This window comes from Leptonychotes weddellii, chromosome 7 (genome assembly GCF_054177405.1).
Source record: "Leptonychotes weddellii isolate Sample4059 chromosome 7, ASM5417740v2, whole genome shotgun sequence".
In the NCBI taxonomy this organism is placed as follows: domain Eukaryota; kingdom Metazoa; phylum Chordata; class Mammalia; order Carnivora; family Phocidae; genus Leptonychotes; species Leptonychotes weddellii.
This window is the reverse complement of record NC_138375.1, coordinates 28,314,411-28,340,464: the sequence shown is the minus strand read 5'-3', so window position 1 is coordinate 28,340,464 and position 26,054 is coordinate 28,314,411. Positions and strand designations below refer to the sequence as shown.

Below are 26,054 nucleotides of genomic sequence, written 5' to 3'. Positions count from 1 at the left end.
CCAAGGAATGAGTCCATCCCTGGTACTCCTGTGTATGTGGCCACTTTCCTTTGGCAATTTTTTTCCTTTGGTGTGGGAGGTCTGAAAGGTAAAAATCCTTAGTTCTGCGAGAAAGTGCCTCGGGGGCTGCCTTTGGGGGGGGAGGGAAATATATCCATTTGATTGATAAATGGTTTTGCTTTCATTTACATCCTTAGCCCGGTTTCATTTCTGTTGAATGAGGCTGAGGTGTGTTACCCTTACTACCACAAAAAGAGTTAGAAAGACGAGTAAACCTCTAAGTTGGGGATTCTCAAACTGGGTCAATTTTGATGCCCGGGGACATTTGGCAGCGTCTGGAGGCAGTTTTGACTGTCACGACCTGAGGATGCTGCCGGCATGTGGCAGGCAGAGGCCGACGAGGCTGCTGAAGGTCACAGCTGCAGAGAGCGACCCCTCGCAACAAAGTATCCAGCCCAAAATGTCAAGTGATTTTCAATGTCCAAAAAGTCATCACGTGTTTCCTAAGCCCAATATTCAAACAAGAGATGAGCAGAGCTCACGAGATGCCACTTTCTGTTTTATATGTTAGCTGTTTTCTATTTCTCGGTATAAAGCTTTCTGAACTTTGCTGATTCCTCAAGCAGCACAGAACTAGGACCATAAGCCAGACAAAGGGGCACATTAGTGTCCTTCGGGGAAAACAGTTTCATTTCCTACCAGAGATGTGGCAATCCTATGGCACATGCTAAAATTTGATGCTGAATGACTTGGTAAAGATTGGTAACCCCACACAGTGATGACAGGAGCTCATTTATGCCTGAAACGATTAATATTTTAGGCCAATAATGTGCAGTTATTGTTTATTCACGGGGAAGGTGGAGAAAGGATGCTTATACATAATGGAATAGGGACCACACCATTTTATTAGACATATTTTTTTTCTTATAAAACTATGGTCTAATTAAAGAAGTTCTAGGTATAAAGGTTGTTTTTCCTTTCCAGCTCTGCAAAAGCAGCTTGCAGTATATCATTTGCAATGCATCATCATGCAATAGATCAATATTCTTGCTGTTGATTAACAGATTAGTGATCCAACCTCCCATTAATCTATCATGTAGAAAGCACATTTGAAGTGATGCCACAATCATCCGTCTTCTAGAAAGATTCAGCCGTTACACTTGTGTCCTCCTCATCTGTCACCTTCTCATGTTAATACTGGTCCATAACTCAGAAATGTTATCTTTGTGAAAACTTCTAAAAGATCCCTTCCCTTAGTTCTTCTGTGCCTCGGATAAAAAATTAGCTATCATAACCTCCATCTTGTGGCTCTAACTTCAGACCAGGGAAATGCTCCATCTTTCCTTCCACTCAGCTCCCAGGTTTGGGTGGCGGTCACTAGTTGTCTGGTGTCATGCTGTTGAAATGCTAATGAAGTCCTCTGGCTCCATGGTTCTGGCAAGGTCAGTAGGGAGCTGACTTGCAGTGCGATCGAGTTCCAAGGGACCCAGGCAAAACCACCTAGTAGGCAGGGTGGATCCTTGCCCTCTTTCTCCCTTTTCCCCCCATCTTGACCTGCCTCCCCACTGCTCCAGTACCCCAGGACACAATTTAGACTCTAAATCCTCTCGTAATATACCCCACCTCTAACTCTGATCCTTGGGATATATTATGCTCCAAAAGGGACCCTGTTCCCTCTTCATCCTCTTTCACAAATCAAAACTCAATCCTTCTTAATTTGAACTGACCTCAGGTTAGCGTCAGGCTAAAGCAATCTGATTCCTAACTTTAAATTATGAATAACACCCCTTTAAAGCATTCACATTTTTATAAGCATTTAAATTTTTTTAACTTTTTAAAAAAGATTTTATTTATTTATTTATTTATTTGAGAGAAAGAGAGAGAGAGAGGGAGGGAGAGAGAGACATCCCGCTGACCGCGGAGCAAGGCTCGGTCTCACCACCCTGAGATCCTGACCTGAGCCAAAACCAAGAGTTAGACACTTAACCGACTGAGTCACCAGGTGCCCCCATAATTTTTTTTAAGTTATTTTTTAAATAGAAATTATACCTGGCTCAAAAAAAAAAAGAAAAAGCCAGCAAGTATAAAATGGCATACAGTCCTTATCTGCCATTTTCTGGGTCTTCCCAGCCTCTGCCCCACAAAAACCACTTTTCTTAATTTCTATGGTCATCCAGCTTCCTTAGGTTTATGTAAGCAAATATAAATATAGATACTAGGGGCTCCTGGGTGGCTCAGTCGTTAAGCATCTGCCTTCGGCTCAGGTCATGATCCCAGGGTCCTGGGATCGAGCCCCGCATCAAGCTCCCTGCTCCGCGGGAAGCCTGCTTCTCCCTCTCCCACTCACCCTGCTTGTGTTGTCTCTCTCTCTGTCAAATAAATAAATAAAATCTTTAAGAAAATAGAGAGAGAGATACTAATTCCCCCAGCTTTATACTCAAGAAGTAAAATATTATATGCAATGCTTTGATCCTTGTTTTTTTTTTAAAAAATTAAAATCTTGTATATCTTTTCATATTTTAATTAAAAGGTAACTGAATATTCCTTAAAGTTGCATAATATTCTGGTAAATGAATGACCCACCTAATTGATTGAACATTGTGCATTGTTTCCAAACTTTTTCTGTTTGAAACCGTGCTACAAAAAATAACCTTGCATATGTGTCATATGTGTTATTTTCTGAACACTGAGAATTTCTTAAAGGGCAGGTCTGCTGACTCCTGATCCCACCACTGCTACTTTTACCAAACCATACTAAGTAATTTAGCATTCCACTTAGGAAGATTAAGAATATACCAGATTTAGAAAATATAGGGTGTTCAAATTAACCAATGCTTCATCTAATAACTCTGCAGGTTTTCAAAACTCTTAACACTATTTTCTTAGCCTTCTACCTGATTGCTTCCTTTCCAGGTTCACATCCAATTCCTTAAACCTCTTCCCCATACCTACCCTCCATCTTTTTTCATCTTTGTCCAATATATTGGCCATTAAAATATTTATTATTTATTGAGGACTTGTTGCATACCAGATACACATTACCCTGTTCACTCCTCCCAAGAACCCAATGAAATAAGAATTCTCTGAAGAAACTAAAGCTCAGAGAGGTTGGGTAACTTGCCCAAGGCTATAACATGACTAAGCAGGGGTGGGACTGATCCTTAGGTCTCTCTGATTCCAGGGCCTATGTCCCCCTCACCATCCTCCCTCCTAGGCTTCCTCTCATGAAACATAGGATATCATGAGATAATAAATCAAGCATAAGGGAAACTCAAAGAATCCTCATCCTTCTCTGTGTGTGTGTGTTCTTTGGTTGAAACATCTGTTTTTTGTTTGTTCGTTTGTTTTTTACTACAAATACCACTATAAGCTACATGGAGACAGACACCAGTCTGCTTAACATTATTTATTTGGAGCATAGAAATAATATATTCTTGTTAGTTGCTCAGGTTTGTCATCCCCCCAAAGTCTATTTAATCAGAATTCAGTATTAATATTCTCTAGAGCCTAGCAGTTACTTTAACAAATTAGATAACCCCTGTCAATAGACTTGCACTCAACTGAATAGAGCTTCCATGCGAAATGAATATTCCACAGTGTCTGTATTGTAGATCTAGCCAGCTTACTTACTGGTAAACCATAAGCTTGAGTATATCATATTGTTTTTCTGCACATGAAGCTGATAACTTTTTTTTCTCCCAGAACCACTTGGGGCTACAAAAGCCTAAACTTTCAAAAAAAAAATTCCAAAATATCAAAATGTTCTCTGAACTAACATTTTCTCTGGTTCCTTTTGATTCCTGGGCCAGTGGTGAGAGGAATTCATCCTAAGCATCAGTGTGTGCCCAACCAGCAAAGTTTCAGTTGTTAAGATCCCTTGGCTTGACTGTTGGTTTGCATGTGGAGTTAGTAATAAATCTGCTTGGAAATATTCCATCCAACCCTTTTTCTGGTCTTGTTCTTAATCCTGGAGAGAAACTAAGACTCGCCTTTCCATAGGTTAGCTTTAAGAATGATCAGTTAGGGGCGCCTGGGTGGCTCAGTCATTAAGCGTCTGCCTTCGGCTCGGGTCGTGATCCCAGGGTCCTGGGATCGAGCCCCGCATCGGGCTCCCTGCTCGGCGGGAGGCCTGCTTCTCCCTCTCCCACTCCCCCTGCTTGTGTTCCCTCTCTCACTGAGTCTCTCTCTGTCAAATAATAATAAAAAATCTTAAAAAAAAAAAAAAGAGTGATCAGTTAAGCATCCTGACAAGTGAAAGGGTAAGGCTAGCATCCCAGCAGGCCCTAGCAAAGGGCCAGTGGCATGACTGACCCCACTCCTTATCTGCTCATGCATCGCTTCAACTAATCCAGCCAATAGCACTTTGGAGCCTAAAGGTGTTTGGGCTATTTTCAGCAGCAAGGATAGGAGGGGGCAGGATTTTCCTTCATACACCCTAAACTGTCTCTTTTCTCTTTCCCTTCACTCTCTTTTTACATGTACTCTCTAAAATTGCCTTATTAGATATTATATATCACATTACATCAGTGTGTGTTGCTCCTAGCCATTATAAGGGAAAGGGATGCTACCCTCAAACACATTTAAGAGATTGGAGGGGGGAGAGGTAAGTAGATTCTTTACAGTAGGGTTTCCACAAGCATCTGATACACTAGTGTGCACTTGGAGTCTAAGAACAATATACGCTAAAAAACAGATCCCAGAACAAAGCATCTCACAGATTGGGCCATTTCAGAACACTGAAGAGCTAGAGGCAAAGCTCTATGGTACACAGACTGGAAAGGAAGTTTTTTCAAAAGCGTGGGTCGGCTTCAGGGGGCAATGTTGTTCTGCTCTCTCACCGTCCAGGTGCCTGGTGCACCTCGTGGCTGGTATCCACGCTTACTTTCACCTCCCACCTGAGCCCACTCTACTTCATCTGCCCTCCTCGGTCCCTAGGAAAGCAGTTTTCCACAAGACCTGTAAGTCTTTCTTCTCTTCTAGGTTGAAACTTCTGAGGAACCACTATTAATTGGGCAGCTTACCTGAGTTTAACCCTAAAACAGAAATGCCTTTGAACGAGCATCCCCTGTCTTAACCACACAAGCCCCTGGGCAAATCTTAAGAGCTTCCTATTCTTCATCTTTCTCCCCAAGTTCTCAGCTTCTGCTCTTCTAAGATAAACCAGCTCCTCAGTCTAAACCCTGTTCTCTCAAACAACCTGTTCCCCACTGTATTATCCCAACAGCATCCTTTGGGCTTTTTTATACATGGTCTTTATTTTTACATTCTGGCATTTAATTTTACTGTGGAGAACTCTGAGACCACCCTGAATTCTCCCCTTTGAAAATGATTATCTTTTCTGTCTGCATTTCCAAAGGAATCTCTTTCTTTAAGGTTTTAAAACCTAGCCAAGATATGTTAGTGTCAATCATTCCATCATCAGTATTTTCTGAGAGAAGATGTGCCTCTTTGCTTTTGGGAATTTTCTCTTCCATATGCAGAGGGGTCACACCCTTTCTTTTCATCTGGCTAACAGATGACAAATGCATTTATGAGCTCAAATCCAGAATAAGTTCACCAGCTCTGACTGTTGCTTTTAATCCACTCTTCTGTGGAGTGAAAGATAGTTGTGGTGATCTTGAGGGCTGGGTGCTGTTCCATTTTCTGAGATTTCATTTGGGGCCCTATACCAGGGCAAGCCCAACCGTGGCAGCTCACCCCCCTTCTGCCTCTGGTGTGATCCTGTCGTGGTATTTAGGGCTTTCATGCTATAGGTTTCTCCTTGACCTTCCCCAGGGGGCTCACTCACCCCTGAGTCCACCTCTCCAACCTGGAGTGTATTAAGGAGAATTCACAGGTTTTTCTAAAATCAGTGTCTTTCCCCGATATTGCTTCTGATTCTGGGGAACAAATGGGAAGCTTTATTTGCTTCCTACGGCACCTGAGCCTTCTGTTTCTTCCCCTAGCCACCACTTTGTGAAATTTATCCAACTACGTTATTTTTCCCTTTTTTGCGTGTGGTGGTCACTAGCGACTTTGGGATAATATTTACCTTGCCGTATTTTGTTTTTACTATTTTATTTGGTAATTGGAGGAGAGACATCCTGGAAGTCTTCTCCCTCACTTAATAGCAACTAAATTTCAGTTATAATGTAGGTGTCAGCAATATTTCCAAAGGGACCATCACGTCACCCCCTTCACAAGGTAGAAAGGAGACTCACATGAAGTGAGTGTCCACCGCTTGTGTCATATCCTTTGGACTATGCTTGGTCAAAGATGCTTAGATGACCACTCCAGGAATCTATTCTTAGGAGTCTTCAGGTCACAGTCAGGGTGAAGCAAGGGAGAGATCCAGCTACTTGATGGGTGTTTTACCTCTGGAGTGTGAGTACTGTCTAAGCTCTGAGAACCTGCAAATTCCCTGAGGATGGTCAGATCGTAAGCTTTTAACAGTCAGTTAGCTTATACTTAGACCAGCAGAAGAATAGAATACTGGATAGGAAAAGGAACCAGGAGGAGAGGACCCCTGGAACTGACCTGTGAGGAAGGCAATTTTCTCTCTTCAGGGTTTAAGTCATTTGGCTTTGAAAAATCCCCTCAGCATATTTAAGTTCCTGGTTCCTTGCTCAGTGCTCCATTTGGCTTTAAACTTCTTTTGTAACTGCTCAGATGCTAGCCAGTCTTTTAATATTAATTTTAGCACAACAGTAGTCCATCCTTATTATCTAATTTACAGGGAAAAAATTTCTTTACAGTGAGAGTCACCATGTCTGTAAGAGGGACTATTGCTTCTCTTAGGGGAGAGAAATTTCTGTAAAACCTAGTTTGGAGCAACATGCCATGATTTACCCTGTAACTTCCGGTGATCAAGCAGCAGAAGTTGATATATTTTTAAGCTGCTTACAAAAGAAAATATGGGAATATTCCTCGATGCAGTGACATTGTCAACGTAGTAGCATTTGTGTTAGATCAAAGAAGACGTGGCAACTTGTAACATAAATAAAAATTTTGTTTTATAATGACCAACTTACCCTTAAATAAAGTATAAATTGCATATGAAATGATTTAATAGACACCAAATTTGATCAAAATTACTTAATTCTTAAAATAGTCATGTGACCCAGAAAGGGAAAAGCATTAAAATGAAACTGCAATTTACTTGAGAAAAGAAAATTAAAAAGAAAGTCAAATCTAAAAATCAAACACAAATATGTACGACTCTGATAACCAAATACATACAGACTCTTCCTGATTTACTTTCAGTTGTGTTTTCACACATTAAAATTTTTTAAAAAACTAGATAGGAAGATGGGGTAAATGTTATAAGATAATGTTATAATTCAGTCTGCTCACTGGGCAAGAGATATCTTGCTTCATATAATCTGCTAAAATTATTTCCAAGCCAGGCCAAATAAACCCTTTTCTAAAGGATTGGATTTCCACAATATTCATTTGCCACTTTGTTTGCCTTGATGAAAATTATTTCTGAATATTATGGATTCATATGCTAATAACGCCTCTTTGTGCATACATTTTTTATTTTCAAAACAAAATGAAATTAACTTATGTAACACAAGAACTAACTCCAATGATTGAAGGACCAAATTATGCCCCAGGAGCAGAAATCCAGCTACTTGTTTTTACAAATATATCTGGAAATGTCCTACTCTTTTAGAGGAAGCACAATCATGATAGTTATGACAAGGCTCTAGAACCATCTAGAGCATTAGATTATTTGTTTTTCCAACATATGAGATACAAGGAAGAGAGAAAAAGTCTAAAAGCTGGAGACTTTAACTGCCACATTAACCACTAGCAAAGAGACAAGAAACATATTTCTCTTCCGTTTAAATTGCCACTAAAGAAAAAAAGATTATATTTTATTCTGTCTGGCATAGCGAAGGTAGAAAAAACATGTAGAACAGCCCATAGCGATAAATAGATGCTATCAGGAGAAAGTTAACTGAAGGTGAGACATCTGGCTACAGAAAAAAAACCTGAGCAGAAAACCATCTGAGGTTTCTCTTTCCCCCAAGGAAGAAGCGGCGTTGTAGAAACAGGGTTTGTGTTTGTGCCTGCAGTCGGCATCCCTCTGCAGTTGAGGTGCTGCCCACCACAACGGCCAGTTCAGCCCACGGCACATGCCCGGCAAACAGGTGTCTTTCCAGGGGTGGCGGTGGGTCTGGTGAGGCACAGGCAAAGGGGCTTGCCCCAGAACCCCACTCTTTTCTTGAGTTTCTTCCAGTTCTCAGATCCCTGACGTAGCTCATCTGATTTCCAAGAGCAACATGTGGAGTGATATCATGAGTACGAGCAGGCAACTAAGAACCCGTCCAAAATCATCGCAAGGCAGATGAATACCACAGGTGTCCAAAGTGTGTTGAGGATTTGTTCCCTTTCTTCTGTAAAAAAAATTTGCTCCCCTCTTTTTTGTTTTTTTTATTTTTTTTTAAATTTTTTTTTAAAGATTTTATTTATTTATTTGAGCCAGAGAGAATGAGAGAGAGAGAGAGAGAGAGCACATGAGAGGGGGGAGGGTCAGAGGGAGAAGCAGACTCCCTGCCGAGCAGGGAGCCCGATGCGGGACTCAATCCAAGGACTCCAGGATCATGACCTGAGCCGAAGGCAGTCGCTTAACCAACTGAGCCACCCAGGCGCCCTTTTTTTGTTTTTTTTAGATTTTATTTATTTATTTGACACAGAGAGAGAGAGAGAGAGGGAACACAAGCAGGGGGAGTGGGAGAGGGAGAAGCAGACTTCCCGCTGAGCAGGGAACCCGATGTGGGGCTGGATCCCAGGATCCTGGGATCATGACCTGAGCCGAAGGCAGACGCTTAACGACTGAGCCACCCAGGTGCCCCGCTCCCCTCTTTTAAGTGGAGAAAGAATCCTAGATTGATACCACAAGAGCCTCTTGGGGTGGTTTGTTTTTAAATCCTACAATATTATCTATTTTTCTGCCAAATTGTCACCTTAAAGAAATTGATGTGCCCATATACTCTCAGTTACTGAGGATTTAGAGTACAGTTTCTCCAGGACCCCCTTTTTCTCCCCTCCAGAACTTTAGCCATAAACACACACACACGTGACTTTCTCCTCTGCCATTTCTTCAAAAGCAGTTTCATGTGGAAGGAGGATAAATCAGGTTTATAAAATAATTTCAGTCATTCATGTTATTCTAAATTAAAGAAGATTTTTCTAGACCCGATAGAGCAGTTTTGTAGGCAGGAAACCTCACTAGGGCTGTCTTTGATTTCTCTGAAGCCTTGAGTCCTTAGTCCTCCTGGGGAGAAATTAATTGTGCTCTGGCTGAGTGGCATGCAAGCAGATGAGGTTCCTAGATCTTCTGCTAGATCTCTATCTGCCTGTTGGGAACTTGTGCTTTCTTCACTAACTCTGAGTGATTATCTAATGGACCTACTGGTTGGGTGGACTATTATTATAAGGTGAGGGCATATCTTAGTTCAGACTGCTGTTACAAAATTACTGGTGGCTTAGAGACAACAGAAATTTATCTCTCACAGTTCTAGAGGTTCCTGATTCCAAGATCAAGGTGCTTTCAGATTCGGTTTTTGGTGAGAAGCCACTTGCTGATTGTCTCCTCACTGCATCCTTCCATAGCAGAGCCATGAGAGAGCTCGCTCGGGTCTCTTTTATAAGGGCACTAATCCCATTCGTGAGGGCTCCACCCTCAGGACCCCAACACCTCCTAAAGACCACTCTCCTAGCACCATCACGCTGGGGATTACCTTTCAACATTTGAATTCGGGGGATAGAAACACTCAGTCTATGGCAGATGGTCTGTACCACTCCCCCAGCCATCTGCCTCCCTCCTATTTTCTTGCTTTCTTCTTCATTCTTATCTTCTAAGCTATTATTATATCTTAAGATTTTATTTATTTATTTGAGAGAGAGAGAGAGAGCATGAGGGGGGAAGGGGCAGAGAGAGAGAGGGAGAAGCAGACTCCCCACTGAGTAGGGAGCCAACACGGTGCTTGATCCCAGGACCCTGAGATCACGACCTGAGCCGAAGGCAGATGCTCAACCCACCGAGCCACCCAGGCACCCATAAACTATGATTATTTTTTTTAATCCTATTCTTTTCCATTCTTCCATACCATCACTGCAAATCTCCTTTCCTGGGTCAATGAAACCTGTTAGTAAAACCTACAGAAAATGCTGAGCTTTTTGGAGGCATGAGGACCAAAGAGACTGCTGAATTCTGAACTACTAAGAAACCGTGGTTAATTACACGTGCCAACACAGTTTTGAAATGGAAAACCTAAGGCAAAAAATAGAAAAGCTGCTGGTGTGCTCCTTAAAATCTCAATAGAGGTGATGCCAAATGCCAGCCCGTGTTTCATGGAAAAATCGAGTGGTCCCCACAGAAGATCAACGAATGACCACATGGCTTGAATTCCCAAGGTCACTTGGGGGTTCCAGCTCCTACGTCCTCTAACTTGCATCAGCGTAGGAATTGCCCCCCTGCCCCTGCATTGTACTGCTGTCACCCAAACAAGACTTGGAGCCTTTCCTTAGATTCCACCGCAAACCCCTCATTGAAGGCATTTGTGTGCGTGACAGACGTCAGTGACGGTGTCAGACCCAGAAGTTTATTTACACTGCATCGAGGCTAGAGATTTAAAACAAAATATTGGTGACCACCATTCTTCCAAAGCAGAAAGCAGTTCTTTAGCTCAGGCTCCCCTCCCGTCCCCTGTCGTTTACCTTCTTTCCTTTCCTGTTTCTCTGACCCATCCTTCATGGCAAAGAAGAATGAGAACACTTTCTCTTTTCTTATTCAGAATAGTTCAGCTGTCTGTGATCCAAACCCTTACACTCAACTATTACCTTCCTTTGCATATAAGCAGAAGTTCTTTATTCAAGGGTCACCTTGCCATTTCTTTTGAGGGTGGAAGGTGTTAGTGGGAGGGATACCCAGTGGGGGAGGAAGTGGTTTTATTTTATATTACTATTAATGGCCATTATATTGCCAGAAACAGGCTGCTGATGAATAGAATATGCCCGGGAGAGTTTAGATGATCCCAGTAGAAGTACAGCAACTGAATTTTTCCACGTTGGCGTGATAGCCAGGCTGTTTGATCCCCCTGTCTGTTTTCAGTGACCGATAACCAGAGATCCTTAAAAAACAAGAGTGCTGGAAAGTGGCTTTCTTCTACCAGACCTGGGATTTGAAAGTTTTCAGATTCTTTCCTGAACTAAAGCATTGCAAGGGCATCCATGCAAACCAATGTTCCTTACTTGGTTCCCTGACCATTCTGACACTGTGACACCAAGTGGGTCTCTAAGGAGAAAGATCTGCCAAAACGGATAGACATTCTGATCAACAGTGTATATGTCATATATTCAGAAGGAGCAAGAAACATCAAAATTGGGCCTTACTCTCTTTAAGATTCCAGACTTTAAGTCGCATAAGAAAACCCCCAAAGTTTCTAGTTCGAGAAGCAGCGTGGGACCCAGGAACTGGGATAGTTATCCACATCACTAAATGGCTCTGAGGCAGGTTGACCTTGGACCATGTTAAGAAACACTGCAGGCTGTGAGAGCTATTACAGTTGGGGGTGGGGTGGAGGAGGATGGTGGGGAGAGGAAGGGTTTCTAAGCCATTGGTGTTTTTCTGAAAACAGAAGAAATGCTATCACACTGAGACAGGACACTGAAAGTTGGTGATTACATCCAAATGTGGAAAGGAGTGAGTGATCTGCTTAAGCAAACAGGTAGTATCCTATGGTTGATCTTAAAGATTTGCTTAGTTAGGGAAAGTGCAAAGGTGCTATTCAAATATCTAACATCTGGATGGCTGGCCCCAGAATCCTGGAGGTTCTTTACTATGTCAGGCATTCACTGGCTAGCTGCTGGATCACAAACACGGCCAGGGCTCACTGAGGGGTACCTGGAACCCTTAGAGGGCTTTAGCTAGTTCACTCTTTTAACAGTGGGTGGTTGAATTGTGCACATCAGCTGACTGGTGGCTGGCCCACCACCAGCTGGCCCAGACTCAGCCTGGAAGAGTGTGGTGCTCCCCGCACAGAACACCTGTAAGCAGGGACTCGGTCACTCTCTTCCCCTTTTTCCTTTCTTCCTTTTTTCTGTTCTCTCTTCCCTTTTATTTTCATCTCTTTTCTCCCCTTCTGCCATGTGGCGGCCTTCAGGTTGGCTCAGCACAGGGTTTTTACATGGCACATATGATTACTATTCATCAAATTAAAAACCCGTATCTGGCGCTACTGACGTTACGCAAGGCAGAGGAAAAGAATGCAAGTGCTCCCTAGGACAGACAGACTTAGGAAGTCTGAATAACTGGGCACCACTGTAAGAACTGCTGTTTTGTTGATGGAGGGAGGCCCGAAGGACCAGGGAGCTCAGAGTCCTGCCCCAGGTGACTGCTCTTGGTCCCTTGGGAGGTCTCCATGCTTGGTAGAGCCCTCATGCGCCCCTCTACCCAAACTGACCAGAAGGGCTAAGGGATGAGCAGACTCAAAAGCTCTGGATGATTCTCTGCTCTCAATCTGGTCATTGCTCAAGTTCAACTCTACTGGCCTAGTTTCCCCACCATGGAGATAGCATCACTTGGTAACAACGTTCATCTTTCCCTTCAACAATGTTTTGTGTATTACGTATCTAATCTTTAAAATAGGCCCATGTTAATATAGCACTTAGAAGAAATTAAGCCAATGAAAAAGAAAGCTAAACTAAAGAAAGCTAAACTTTAGGACTGGTTCTCCTAAACTAAAGGGCACCTTTCCTCTGTACTGCTCTTTGGTTGCTCTTCAAAGGAATACGGGTCTGAAGAAAAGCGCTCTCAAGTTTTGATGCTGCAGACAAATTCCTGCATCTGTGAGTCTAACGATAAAAGGAGAGTGTGACTGTGGCACAGATTAAAAAAAGGTATTTTTTCGAGCTTGTCACTATTTTTGTAAGCTGGAAACTTGTTTTTAATCTTGTTGCAAAGTTGATTGGAGAGCCTACAGGAAGCAACATGAGCACTTAGTGATCTATGAGAAGTGAGATGTATTATAAAGACAGGAGCACCTTTTGGTTTTGAAAAGCACAGTTTACCTGATTGTTTTTCATCAGGGAGCATTCAAAGCAGAGGCTTTGTTACTAGAGAGCCTCACGGTCCTGCACAAGCTCCCACAGTTACCGTGGACCCCAAGGAAGGTTCTTAGACCCCCTCTACCTCAAGTTTCTCATCTGTTAATAGAGTTAATTGTCCTCTGTTGTTGGGCTATTGTGAGGATTAAACAGAAATGTACGACATGCTAAAATGTATTTAGCAGGGTTCCTGGTAGATCATAAAGACCCAAGTCATTGGCCGCAATTTAATTACATTTATTGAAGGGGAAAGGAGAAATGCTCAAATAAAGACCCCATTGTAAAATAGGTGAGTGGGGCGCCTGGGTGGCTCAGTCGTTTAAGCGTCCGACTCTTGGTTTTGGCTCAGGTCAGGATCTCATGGTCGTGAGATGGAGCCCCAAGTCAGGCTCCGCGCTCAGCATGGAGTCTGCTTGGTATTCTCTCTCTCCCTCTCCCTCTGCCCCTTTCATCACTTGCTCTCTGTCTCTCTCTCGAATAAATAAATAAAATCTTTAAAAAAAGAAAAACAGGTGATTAACAGATGGTGGCCAGCAGCAGCTGCCTCAGGAATCAATCAATACCGGAAAGAACGACGGCCGGTTTTCGCAGACGTTAAATCACATTTTAATTTATTTAAATACACATAAAAGATTTTCATTATCACTGTATCAACTTGATCCTTTGAGGTGCAATATCTCCTTGCATCTCTCTTGCCACATCACTCTTTCTTTCTCGATGTGCGTTCTACTTTTTGTTGACTCAAGTCTTCCTTTCTTGGCACCGGCTTTTCCTCAGTGTGAAGCTTCTTCATCTGTGCACGTGTGGTAGTGGAGATTCAGTTAGATGGTTTGCTGTTTCTGCTTGTGCCGCCGGCTTGAGTGAAGAGCCTGAGTTCAGTGGAGTGAGAGAGTGGCTGAGCGAGCGCTTTCCTGGCTAGTCATTGCCAAGGATGGCCCCTCCCTCCTGGACATTGCAGCGGCTGGAGCTCTGTTCAGCTTCGTCATTATTCTCTCAATTCCTGTTGTGCAGAAGTCCAACCACCTGGCTATACGTGCTTTGTTCCCCCAAGTACTCCTGCTGGGCCCCTCCCTGCCCCCAGCATTCTCCATCTCTGGGTAGAGAGCACTCTGGGTGAGCTCTCAGTCTTAATGGCCCTCTCTCTTGTCTTCTCATTGGGCTTCTGTTTCCTCTTTGAGGCAATCTCTCTTTAAGTCTTTTAGGGGGGGCATCTGGGTGGCTCAGTTGGTTGAATATCTGATTCTTCAGGTCATGATCTCGAGGTCCTGCGATTGAGCCCCATGTGGGCTTGGTGCTCAGCCAGGAGTCTGCTTGAGATTCTCCCTCAGCCCCTCCCCCCACTCATGCTTGCTTGCTCTCTCTCTCTCTCTCTCTCCCCCCCTCTCTCTAAAATAAATAAATAAATCTTTTTAAAAAAATAAAATAAGATAAATTGGTCTTTTAGGATTCCTCATGGCCTGTAGTCCACTGGGGGTTTACTTTCTTGTTTTCCAGTATGTTTATGGTTGCTTGTTTATTTGTTATCATCACCTTTTTTTTTCCAGCATTTCTAGAAATTTAGGGTGAGCAGAGCTTACTACAGCATATAGTCAGCCTGCCATCTTGACCGGGAACTTTTAATCATGTATCTAATGGGGAAAACATTAATACTTTCAACAGTTGTAAAGCATCAATACCAGAAAAATACCTAATGGGTCATCTTAAAGGAATCATCTAAGGTTTGGGTTTACACACTGCCAAAAACCTGAAAAATTCAGCCATCCATAAGTACTGTTAATGTGTGTATGCCAGTGTAAAGTTTGCACCTAGTAACAATAAATAAGACAAATATCCTAAAGAAGCTAATTGTATTGGTTTTTCCACTTTTTGAACTATGTTACAAGAAATACAATGTTTATATGTAATGAATACTTTTACCTATCTCTGAGGATTTAAAAGACCTAAAGAAAGAGCTTTGAGAAATATGTTGAGTGCTTTAAATGACATATAATTTATTATTTGGAATTTTAAAAGTTATATACTCTTCAGTCTGGAATCTTACTGTATAAATGCTAACAGAATATAATCTGCAATCAAAGTCAACTAAAGCTGGGTCAATATTGTTTTTACTTAAAGTGCTTTCCATTTAGTGAAAAAATATATATAAATTGATGTTAAAAGATGTCCAGGGGATAGAGATTAATTAACTTTTGATAAATGAGATAGTGGTAATTTCTATAAATTTTTATAACTAGGTCACAACAGGTTGTGCATTATCTCTCCCTTTTCGGAGAACGCACTGGTTCAAAACATATACCCAGCAAGTATCTCTCTATAACACCATTAAAATAAATTTGGGGGCAAAGAGTGAACCATCAAGAAATACATACATTTACTGAAGATTTTTTTTTGTTACACCAGCAAATTGATGGAAGTTACTTCAGCATCTTGATTCAACAGAGAATATTAAAGGAAAAGCCCAGTTTTCAATAATGGTAGCACATTTAATAGAATATTCTACAAATATGAAATTAGTCTTCCTTTCAAATGGACTAATCATCCAATGTGAAAATTATTTGGGAATTTTCTTGAAATGGCAAGAAAATTAACCTTTCCATAGCCTGTGAATGAACAGAAAAAAGAGAAATTTGTATCAATTATACATATTACCCAATAGTTTAGAATTTTCTCATTCAAACTCATCAAAATAACCCATCTAAATTTTGTTTTCAATTTTTCACATTTTAGTAACTTAAAATGATTTAAACAGTCAGCAACATTGATTTTATTAGATAGGTATACTTCTCAGTAGAAGAAAACTCACCTAACTTTCTTTTGGCTAAAATAATTGAACAGTTTATTATTTTAACTTTTTGTTATTCTATTCAAGTACAGCATTGCAAAATGTTTCAGGCATCATTGATCAATTCATTAAATTATAATTCATCTCAAAATTTTGGCAACTGTCTGCTTCAGACAGTTTTGTGAAAAATATAATCATATTTTCTGATATGGTCACAAAATTAGCCTAGAAAGTTAGTTTTTAATATATTACTTTGTTCTTTCTAATAATTAAAAAACTGGCTTTTCTTTTAAGTTGCTAAATAGAACTGGGTTTGCCATTAGATGAAGTAAATTTTCATCACCTCAAAATATCTCACCTGACACCTGTTATAAAATTTTCTTTTTCCCCATGGTTTCTCAAGGCATTGTTTCTCCCACTGTGGCCTGTGGACCATCTACACCAGAATAGGCTCAGGCACTTTTAAAAACTTAAGAATGTTGTTGCCCCCTCCCCCTGCCCAGTTCCATCACCACCATAACCCCCTTGCTAAATCATAACTGCTGGCTTTAGGGCCTGTGTAGCTCCATTTTTAATAACTTGTCCAGGAGATTCTTATGCACTGTGACAATAGAAAAAATTAACTCAGATCAGCCCTTCTTTAAGTGGCTCATACTATTTTATATTTCGTAAAGTCAGGAACAGATTGTTTTGAGCAGTGTTAGTAACTCATTTGCCTTAAGGAAGCCTGCATGGGATAGGGATGGGAGGATGGAGATATCAAGGAAAAGCACATCCTGTACACCAGTTGGTTGCTCTGAACCATTCCAGGCCATCTTGTCCTAGACACCAGGCTGGCCTGACATGCTGCTCAAGCTGGCATTTGACAATGGACTTGTGTAGAATCATAGAAGCCTCCTGGACAGCACTCGCTCTCCCATCACACTGGGAATCCCAGCCAGTCCTCCTGTGAGAGGCAAGGATCTTAGGACAGGTCCTCACAAATCAAATGCATAGATTAAATTCATGTTCAGCTGTGACTAACGATCTCTTGGATACAACCACTTTCCTTCCTGGACCAGAGTTTGAAAGTACCTACAAAGGGAAACATGCCAAGAGGAGGCATGGGGACCTTTGAAGACAAACTTTGTCAGCTTAGTTCAGCTTAGAGCAAAGGTTGCCTACAACATGTCTCCTTTTTCCTAAGAAGACAATTCTGCCTGAACACCATTTGGGGATAATGAAATTTTCCTGAAACACCTTGAAAAATTAATAATAACAATAAAAAAGGAAAAAAAATACCACAAAAGTGAGACCGAAGTGCCAACTTTAGTAGGGGGAAATAGTGGCATGAAGAAAGTCTTCTCTTAATCCACTCTTCTTCCTCTGGCCGGATACTATATTTTACCAAATATTTGACATCACCCACATAACAAGGACTCCGACCGTCAAAGAGCTTAAGTTATGGCTTTTTATCTTCACTCTGATTTGGATCTATGATGACCTAGTTAAGAAGGGATAAGATAGCGCTAAAATATGTTGTTTTCCCACATTGTACCTGCATCGGTCACACTAACCCAGTTCAAAGGATGTCCATGATCTGAGTCTCTTTGAAAGCCTTCTAGTTAATTAAAACCTATGTTGAACCAAGATAGATCTTAGGCCTAAATAAAAGCAGCTATTTTTATTTCTTAGAGGCACCTGCACAGTGCCTCTGGAAGCTTCCTCAAATTTTAGTGAAACCAAATGACAGTGGCGTATAATATTTGGTCACACCGCACACACACATGCATGTTAAAGGCATCTGTACATGCCGCCTGCTCTCCATTCACAACCACATGGTTTAACGAACAAAGGAAGGTGAGTTTGCAGTGGAGATAAAGGGATAAAAGCAGGAAAAGATGGGACGAGGGAGGTAGGCAGGGGCCAAATGTGGTAGGCCACAATCAGGTTTGGGGGCTTTTGCCTAAAGGTGAGGGTGATCTAGTCAGATTTGGTATTTGGGAAGGATTGTTCTAGAGACACTACAAGGAAGTAGGAGACCATTGCAGTAATCCAGGCAGGAGCTTGGACTAGAGAAGTGGCAGGAGAGATGGGACAAGAGGATGGATCTGAGAGATACTTAGATGAGAAAATGATGGATTAGCTATGTGGGAGGACCATGATTTTTATTTTGAACAGCTTCAATTAGAAGAGTCTTTGAGATGTCAAATAGGCAGGTAGTTACAAGGGTCTGGAAATCATAGAGAGCTTCAGTTCTCTCTCTACATTGTTGACACATCAGCCTGCTTCTTGGGACCCAGTGCTTTTCCCAGTTTTTACATTTCTGTCGGATAGACTATTATCTAGATCTGCACTATCCAATACAGTAGCCACTAGCCACAGGGGCTGCTGAACTTGAAATTAATTAAATAAGATGTAAAATTCAGCTCCTCAATTACACCAGCCACATTTTATATGTTCAACAGTCATCTGTATCTAGTGATTATAGCACATGACAGCACGGATACTAAACATTTCCATCATTCTAAGGAACAGTGCTGATCTAATGACCTGCTGGTACCTCAGCTACATCTCCAAAACTGAATTAACATTTCCTGCAATTTCATACCAGTTACATTCTATATGTTGTTAGTTTTTTCTGCACCTGAACCCTTGTGTGTGGTGAGTTCCATGAAAGCAAGGACCCTGCCCTACTCGTTCTCAGGCCCCCTCGCATCCAGCAGAAAACCTTTGTACTATGTACTTAGCAAGCACTGGTTGAATACATGAGTGAGTGGCTGAGTAAGCCAATATCTAAAATTCTGTTTCAAAAACATATAGAAAAATAGCCACTTATGTAATGTCTTAGATTTTATGCTGATGATATAGCTATAAACATTGAAAATGTAGAGTAATATAACCTGGCTTATAAGATGGCGACAGCATGAGAGTTTCTCACACATAATTATAACGTAATCAGAGCAGAGGCAGGAGAGGTAGAAGGTAGAAGGCGTTCTCTCCCATTGCCTTCTTGCCCCTGCTGCACTCAGTATTAGTTGGACCAGCCTTCAGTGGGTAACTCCTACCAGCAGTTGCCACTTCATGGAGACCCCCGCAGCAAAAGTGTCTGTTGTTATAACATCGCTGCTTCTCTCTGTCATGTGTTCTGCCCCTAAAGGGTCAGAACTGCTGGCCAGACAACCATAGTTGTGGTGAGAGTTCTGCCCACATCATCTTCCTGGGACTGGTCAGTGTCACGATAGGGACTTCCCTCAGAGTCTTTGTCGACACCCAACCTCCATATGCTCTTCAGTGTTGCTGCAAAAGATGCCCCCATCACCCATGGGGATGGGAGGATTGAAATAGGAATTAAGTGTTGGTGGAAGGCCTGGGAGGAGTGAAGAGGCACAGGAAAATGGGAGTAGGACAAGAGAGGCAAAGCTTGAGTAGAAACACACCCCTCCTCCTTTCTTCCAGCTGCATGATAGGGCCTGATAGAATGGTCCTATTTATGCACAAGATAGAGGTAACTGTAGGTGGGGAATCATTATTTTGGACATGGTGACCAAAGATAGAGGTAACTGTAGGTGGGGAATCATTATTTTGGACATGGTGACCCGTGGGGAATGGTGCGCTTGTGGATGGTAACAAATCGTCATTAAGCACCAAGCATGTGCTAGGTGCCGGACCAGACCCTAGGGATCCAACAGATGCATCTCTGCTCTCCTGCTCGTCGTGTAAGAGGAGTGAGTCAGCGGGTATCTGTACTGCCCTGGTAGGTGCTAAGGTAGGGTGAGCACAGGTTCTGGGTGCTGCGAGACTTAGGGACTCCTGGAGAGTCTGAGGAGAAGGCTCCTGTTGGAACTGACCCCTAAGCTGAGCCCCAAGAGTAGGCATCATCCCGGCCAGTGAGGGAAGAGGAGAGAGGCCCAGGAGAGGGGCCCAGGAGCAGGTGCAGAGGTTTCGAAAGAAGTGAGAGCTAGGCCGTGCCAAAGCACAGTTGTCTGTAACTTGAGAGTATCGGCCAAAAAAGTGTGGGAAGTAAAAAGTGACTGAAAAGACAAACCCCACATACTGTTTCCTGTCCTCTAGAAACAAAAAAGAACTCATCTCTTTTTTTTCCCCCTTTTTCTTACTCTACCCCGTGTTTCTTGCTCTTCCACAGGAATGCAAAGCAATCCTGCTGTCTGTCGGGCTACGACATGGGGGCTGGGGCAGGGTGGTCAGCTGTCTCTGTTCTGGAGCCAGGCTGGCTCCATTTCGTTCCCATCTGTAGCCCTCAGTAGCTGACAGACTTTGGGCAAGTTCAGAATTTGCTTGTTTCCTCACCTACAAATGAGAACAATACTGCTACCTACCTTCTGCAGTTCCTGAAGAATTACATGACTACTTCCATAAGCTGAGCTTTTAGTGCCAGGCACCTAGAAAGCACTCTGCAAAGGTTATCTGTTATTATTTTGAGCTAAAAAGACTCTTGTTCGCTAATGTGGAAACCAGCGTTTAGCCTACATTTCCATGAGAAACAACTTACAAAGTTTTCTGTGCCCCAACCCACTGAGAGTCAGGGCTAGGAAGATTTTAAAATCCAGCAAGTTTTCTATGTGTTCCACAAGATGACATGTTTCCTACAATAAGGGATTTCCCAAGATTATGAAAAAATTTTCAGGTACCAATCAAAAAACTATTGTATTGTGTTAAAAGATTTAGAGGAAAAGCCTGTCCTGTTACACCCGGTGATGCATTTCTTAGAAGGTTAAAAAAAAATTAGCCTCAACTGTTATCAAAAACACAATGACAGGAATTCTGTTGTTGTGTTTTTTTTTTTTTAATCTTGATGCAGTTAAAAAACCTAAGGATTGCCGTTCTTCTACTTGGATATCCTACCAGTACTTTTTTTCTCCTCTCCCCACATTATATCGATCCATTCTTATTCTCTCCATTTTGCAATGAAGACACTGAGGCTCAGAGATTATTAGGTAATTTAGCCAACATTATGCAACTATGAAGAGATGTAGCCAAAACTCAACCCTGAGCCTTTTGACTACAGTCTGAATATGTACTCTGATCTTTGAGCCTTAGAAAAATGTCACTCCCATAAAGTGCTTGGAACCCTGGGAGGTATGCAGAACATGTTCAATAAAAAGGTTAGATGCTATCTCGAATTGCCCATCTACTTTGAGTTCTGCGAGATGTTAATAACGTTATAGGGGAAAAGTAATTCAAGTATGTTTGGGAAATCCTGGGTTAAGCAAAGTTAAATTCATTATTTCCTGTAAGGTCTCTCATACATTACTGGGCATTAAGAGCATCGAAAATGAGAGTATAGCTGTGGCAATTTCCAAATCATATTTAACCACAGAACTTTTTTTTTTCTCTCTCAAAGTAGTTCAGCAGGACCAAAGTTCCTGGGAACTAATTTTGGAGAAAATTCTGTATGAAGTAAATGCAGAGTGACAGATACTACAATTCAAATTCACCGGTGGGGAAAAAAAATATTTTGTGTTTGCGAGAAAAGTTATTTTACTGTACTGAGCAGCAACAGCATAAAACGGAACTTGAAGTCATTGTTCTAAATCTTAATTTGCTTGAGATGGGGAAGCCGAGTGAGAACAGCTTTGCAAAAAATATGTCACCAGTCAAGTAGGAAGTGGGCATTCTTGCAGCTTCTAACAGCTTCAGCCACTTTGTTATTCAGAGCCAGAGCAGCAAGGCTCCTTATCTCGCGCACACACACACACACGTGCGCGCACGTACAACCCCGAGAACGTGAGAGAGATGATGAAGGGGTGGCACCCTTTTACATATACAGTTTGAGGTTCAAAAGTTTGAAGTGAAGCAATTACAAAGTTTGAAAAACTTGCTGGGGGCGGAAATGGTTTTGCATTCTAAGTGATTCCCTAAGCCTACACCAGCCAGCCGTTGGAGCACTCTGGAAGTGAATCTAATCAGCCCACGGTTATTAAATGGGACAATGTAGTTGTGGTAAATGTCGAGAGATTCCATCTGGGGCCCAACTCTGTCGACTTGGGGGGATGTTGGACAGGTCATTTCTTTGACCACTTTCTCATTTGCAAAATGAGAAGGGTGACTTACACCACCCCTAAGGGGCCTTCCAGCTCTACAGATCTGTGAAATTGAAGGTTATAATCCTCTTCTGGCTGTTAATTCCCAGGAAATATAAACTTCTCTGGATAGCAGGGACATCGTAATAAGAAGGCAGCAACAAAACAATTAGCTCTGAAGGTTAGCCAGAGCCCCCAGAAAACCAGATAGGTGTCTAGGCCCTAGCCTTCAGGCCGCTGTGTAGTGTTACTAAATTTAGGATGGTGGTTCTGAAGTAGTAAGTATGGGCCCTGAATGCCTAGAAATAATGACAGCTGTCAAAAAGTTCTATTCCTGGGGTGCCTGGGTGGCTCAGTTGTTAAGCACCTGCCTTAGGCTCAGGTCATGGTCCCAGGGTCCTGGGATTGAGCCCTGCATCAGGCTCCCTGCTCCACGGGAAGCCTGCTTCTCCCTCTCCCACTCCCCCTGCTTGTGTTCCCTCTCTTGCTGTGTCTCTCTCTGTCAAATAAATAAATAAAATCTTAAAAAAAAAAAAAAAAGTTAAATTCCAGGGTTGCCAGGGCAAAATTCCTGAGACAGAGTCCACATGTTTCAATGTCAGAAATACTATACATATGAGAATGAAGGTAACTGCTTTCGTCCATGGATGCCTAATGCCTGATTGAAATTGTAACCACCCAGTCTGCCTACACCATCTTAGTTACAATGGGTTTGGGAGGCCAACCGAAATGACTAGCACGTGAAATGACTTAAATCAGAAAATCAAGAAGTCGTGTTGCTATTTTTATTTTACTTTTAACAAACAAACAAAAAAACCCTCATTTCTGAAAAACTCCAATTTTCTATCTTTGTTTCTCTTCCCACCATTTATGATTGTCTCGAGAGATTAACAGCATTCATCTTTTGAAAGATGGGCACTCTTAAAGTAAAGCCACTCATGATAATTGGTGCCAAAGGAAGACTAAGACATATGATCATCCAAAGCAGCGAGTTATTAAATATTCTGTTGTTTGAAAGTACGGATTTTGTGGATGATGTTGAGTATAATCGAAGCAGCATGACTTTCAAATCATGCTATTCTTAGGTGGATATAAAAATGACTTAGGATTCTGTGCATACAATATGACAGCTATGAGGAGGCCACTATGGGGCAGCAGAATGAGCTCTGATGGAAGGGACACTGCATTGCTGTATTTAGAGAGAGAGCTGATCTGTGCTCTGCACCTGCCTCTAGAGCATGTAAACTCTGGATCTCACTCATACATAAAATAAGCTTTTTGGTTCTCTGAAAGGCCACTGGCCATCTGGGACACACTATTCCTCATTGAACACAACCATCTTGCTTAGTGCAGGAATTTTTGCCTCTGACTTCTAGCCACTGAAAAGCCAGTGGCACTCACTAGCCATTGTAGCAACCAAAAACATATTCTCCTCCCCCATCCCCACCGCCAATTCCAAATGCTTCCTTGGAAGCTGGTACAGCTCCACCCCCACTTGGAACCATGAGCAAATGCACCCAAAGATTCCTTTCTGCCCAGCATCCTATAAAGGCTGGCCAGGACGAGCAGTGGGCAATCATAAGCCTCAGTTTTATACCTCTTAGAAACATCCTACAGCAAGAAAGCCACACAAAAAGGCTTTCTTTTAGCCCTAACAGTTGAGCTCATTATGGAGTTACGGAGCAGCAATTCCATATACTTTCATGGCAAACTTTTGTCATTCTTCTCTTTTAATCTCCAGAAGAGGCAGGATTTTTTTTAATCTCACTGAGGTCGAAAGAAGCCCCCAGCAAGTTACAAACATCAGGCACCCCCACATTCCAGCCCTTGTCAGCCATTTTCATCTCCAAACAGTCTTGATTCAATCCAGCCCAGCTACGGCTTCTATCAGGCACATACATTAACTGGAGTCTTCTCAGAACTCTGTCGAATAGACGGCTAACCCACATGCTGTTGACATACTCCCCGCTCCACCAATGGGGTCCTTTCTTTGATGTTTTCTTGGATTCTCCATAAAGGCTTGAACAGTCAATGTAGAGTCTACCTGGGTAAATCTCCTCTCTGTTCTCTTTTCCCACCCCAGGTGCCATTTTTCCTTCCCCCAGCTCAGAGATTTGACTATCAACAATTCTTCTTCTGCCCAAGAAGTTAATGATTAATCTTGCTCACCCCCCCCCATCGTCACCTCAGCACACACATGCACACACATAGCCATGACTTTTGGGAAATACTAAGATACTCCTCTTCACAAAAACAAAACAACACACCTGGGGAAATCTTTCTTTATGGGGGGAAGAGTTCTACCTGTGAATGTTTGCCCTTAGTGTACTGATTGTTGATTTTCTGTTTAGTTTCTCCTTAGCTTCTCCTTTCATCTTAGAGAATAGCATGTATTTTTTTTCAGTTATTTCACCACTGAAATGCTGAAAAAACTCACAAAGAAAGATGTTTAGCTTTTATCTTTTTAGGGTTTTCAAACAAATGAGACTGGGAGATAATAAGAGACAGATGGCACTATTTTTGGTTTCATGGGATGGTAGAAAGAATATAAGGCTTGAATAAGGAAAATAGGATTCTAGCCCCTGAATCTCATGATTTTAAGCTTTGTGTCCTTTAGTGAATCACTCAGCTTATCTGGGCCTCATTTTTCTTATCTTTGATCAAAATGGGGGACATTTTTAAGAGTTATCTTACACGATGTCATCCTAAGTCAAAGTGATTCTCTTATTCTGTGTTGCTAAGTCCTATGTGGAAGCAGGAAGATGTCCTCATAAAGAATCAACAGGTTTATTTGTGCCAAACTATATGAAGGGCACTGGAACAGTAAAATCATAAGAACTTTCAGTCCTACGGTTTTATGGTTCTGTCCTTAGGAACAGAGATTCTTATTTCTTGGCCATTTGCCCCATAAGTGGTATAGGGTACAAGGTCAAAGGCATTCTTCCTTCATGATGAATCCACTTTGCCTGGTTCCATTCCCTTTCTGGATAGAAAACTGGTCATCGGTATTCTGTAAGCAGTATATTAAAGATTTCTCCTGATCACTTTGTCTTCCTTTCCCCAATCTTTTCAATCTGCCACATCTGCTAAAGTCATCTTCTGATTTTCCCTATCGCCTGCATCACCCTCCACTCCTAATTGTCACTTCCCCATTCATCCAATTACCAATGAGGTAGTGCTCTGGCATCTTGAATGAGGCTTTTCCCATCTCATAATCACCAAGTTCTCTTACTTCAACTTTGGTGAGATCGTACCAGGTTGGTTCTTGTGGAAAGGGCAACTCTCAGACAATGAAGTACTAACTGGAAGTGTCAGCTAGTAGCTGATACAGTAATATGGAGGGTCAAAAATAAACAACTTGCATTTTAAGACTGAAGAAAGAGAGGTTGTGATAATATTACATTTCAGGCAACAAGTTGCACACCTTAGTAGTGCAATGACTACTTAAAGTTACCGGTCTCTTCACAGTCTTCTAAGTTTTTATGTCGACCTTTGAATATGACAAGGTATACCACCATTTATTCTAGACCAGTGATTCTCAAACTTTAGTGTATGTTAGAATGACCTGAATGACTTATTAAAACACAGATAGCTGGGCCCCTGCCCCAGAGTCTCTAATTCAGTAGATCTGGGATGGGGCCTGAGAATTTGAATTTCTAATTTCTCAGGTGATGCCAATGCTATTGGTACTGGGCCCATAATTAAAAATACAGTCCTGTACTACAGAAGAAAATGGATAAATGCTATCTTCAGGTTATTTTTTAAAATTCTTTAAAACAATCTACCGAAAGCATCTTTTTATACTTTAAGCCTTTACCAGAGCAGTAATTTCAGCATTAGCTGACTTGAGTTTCACAATCTATTTCATTTAAAGGAGAAGAAAAAAATCAGTGTTTCTCAAAATGTGGTCTATAGGCTGCATGCATCAGGACTCCCTGAGATTCTAAGCAAGAAAACCTCTGAGCCCCTTCCAAAAGCACTGAATCAGAATCTCTAAGGATGGGTTTCTAGAACCTATTTGTTAAATAAGCACCCAAGTGATCTTTCTGCACCCTAAATTGTGAAAACTACTGCCATAGATCTAAGTTCAATAGGCAGCCTAATAACAAATGTTTCAACAGTTGAATTCTGACAATTTAATAAGATCCTAAAAT

The 26,054-nt window shown here is 41.8% G+C and overlaps 1 protein-coding gene across 7 annotated transcripts in view; it reads left to right on the top strand.

Annotated features, from left to right (window-relative positions):
• Positions 1-26,054, top strand: part of FYB1 (FYN binding protein 1) — a 153,893-nt gene that overhangs the window by 60,727 nt on the left and 67,112 nt on the right. The gene's annotated exons all lie outside the window — the stretch shown is intronic.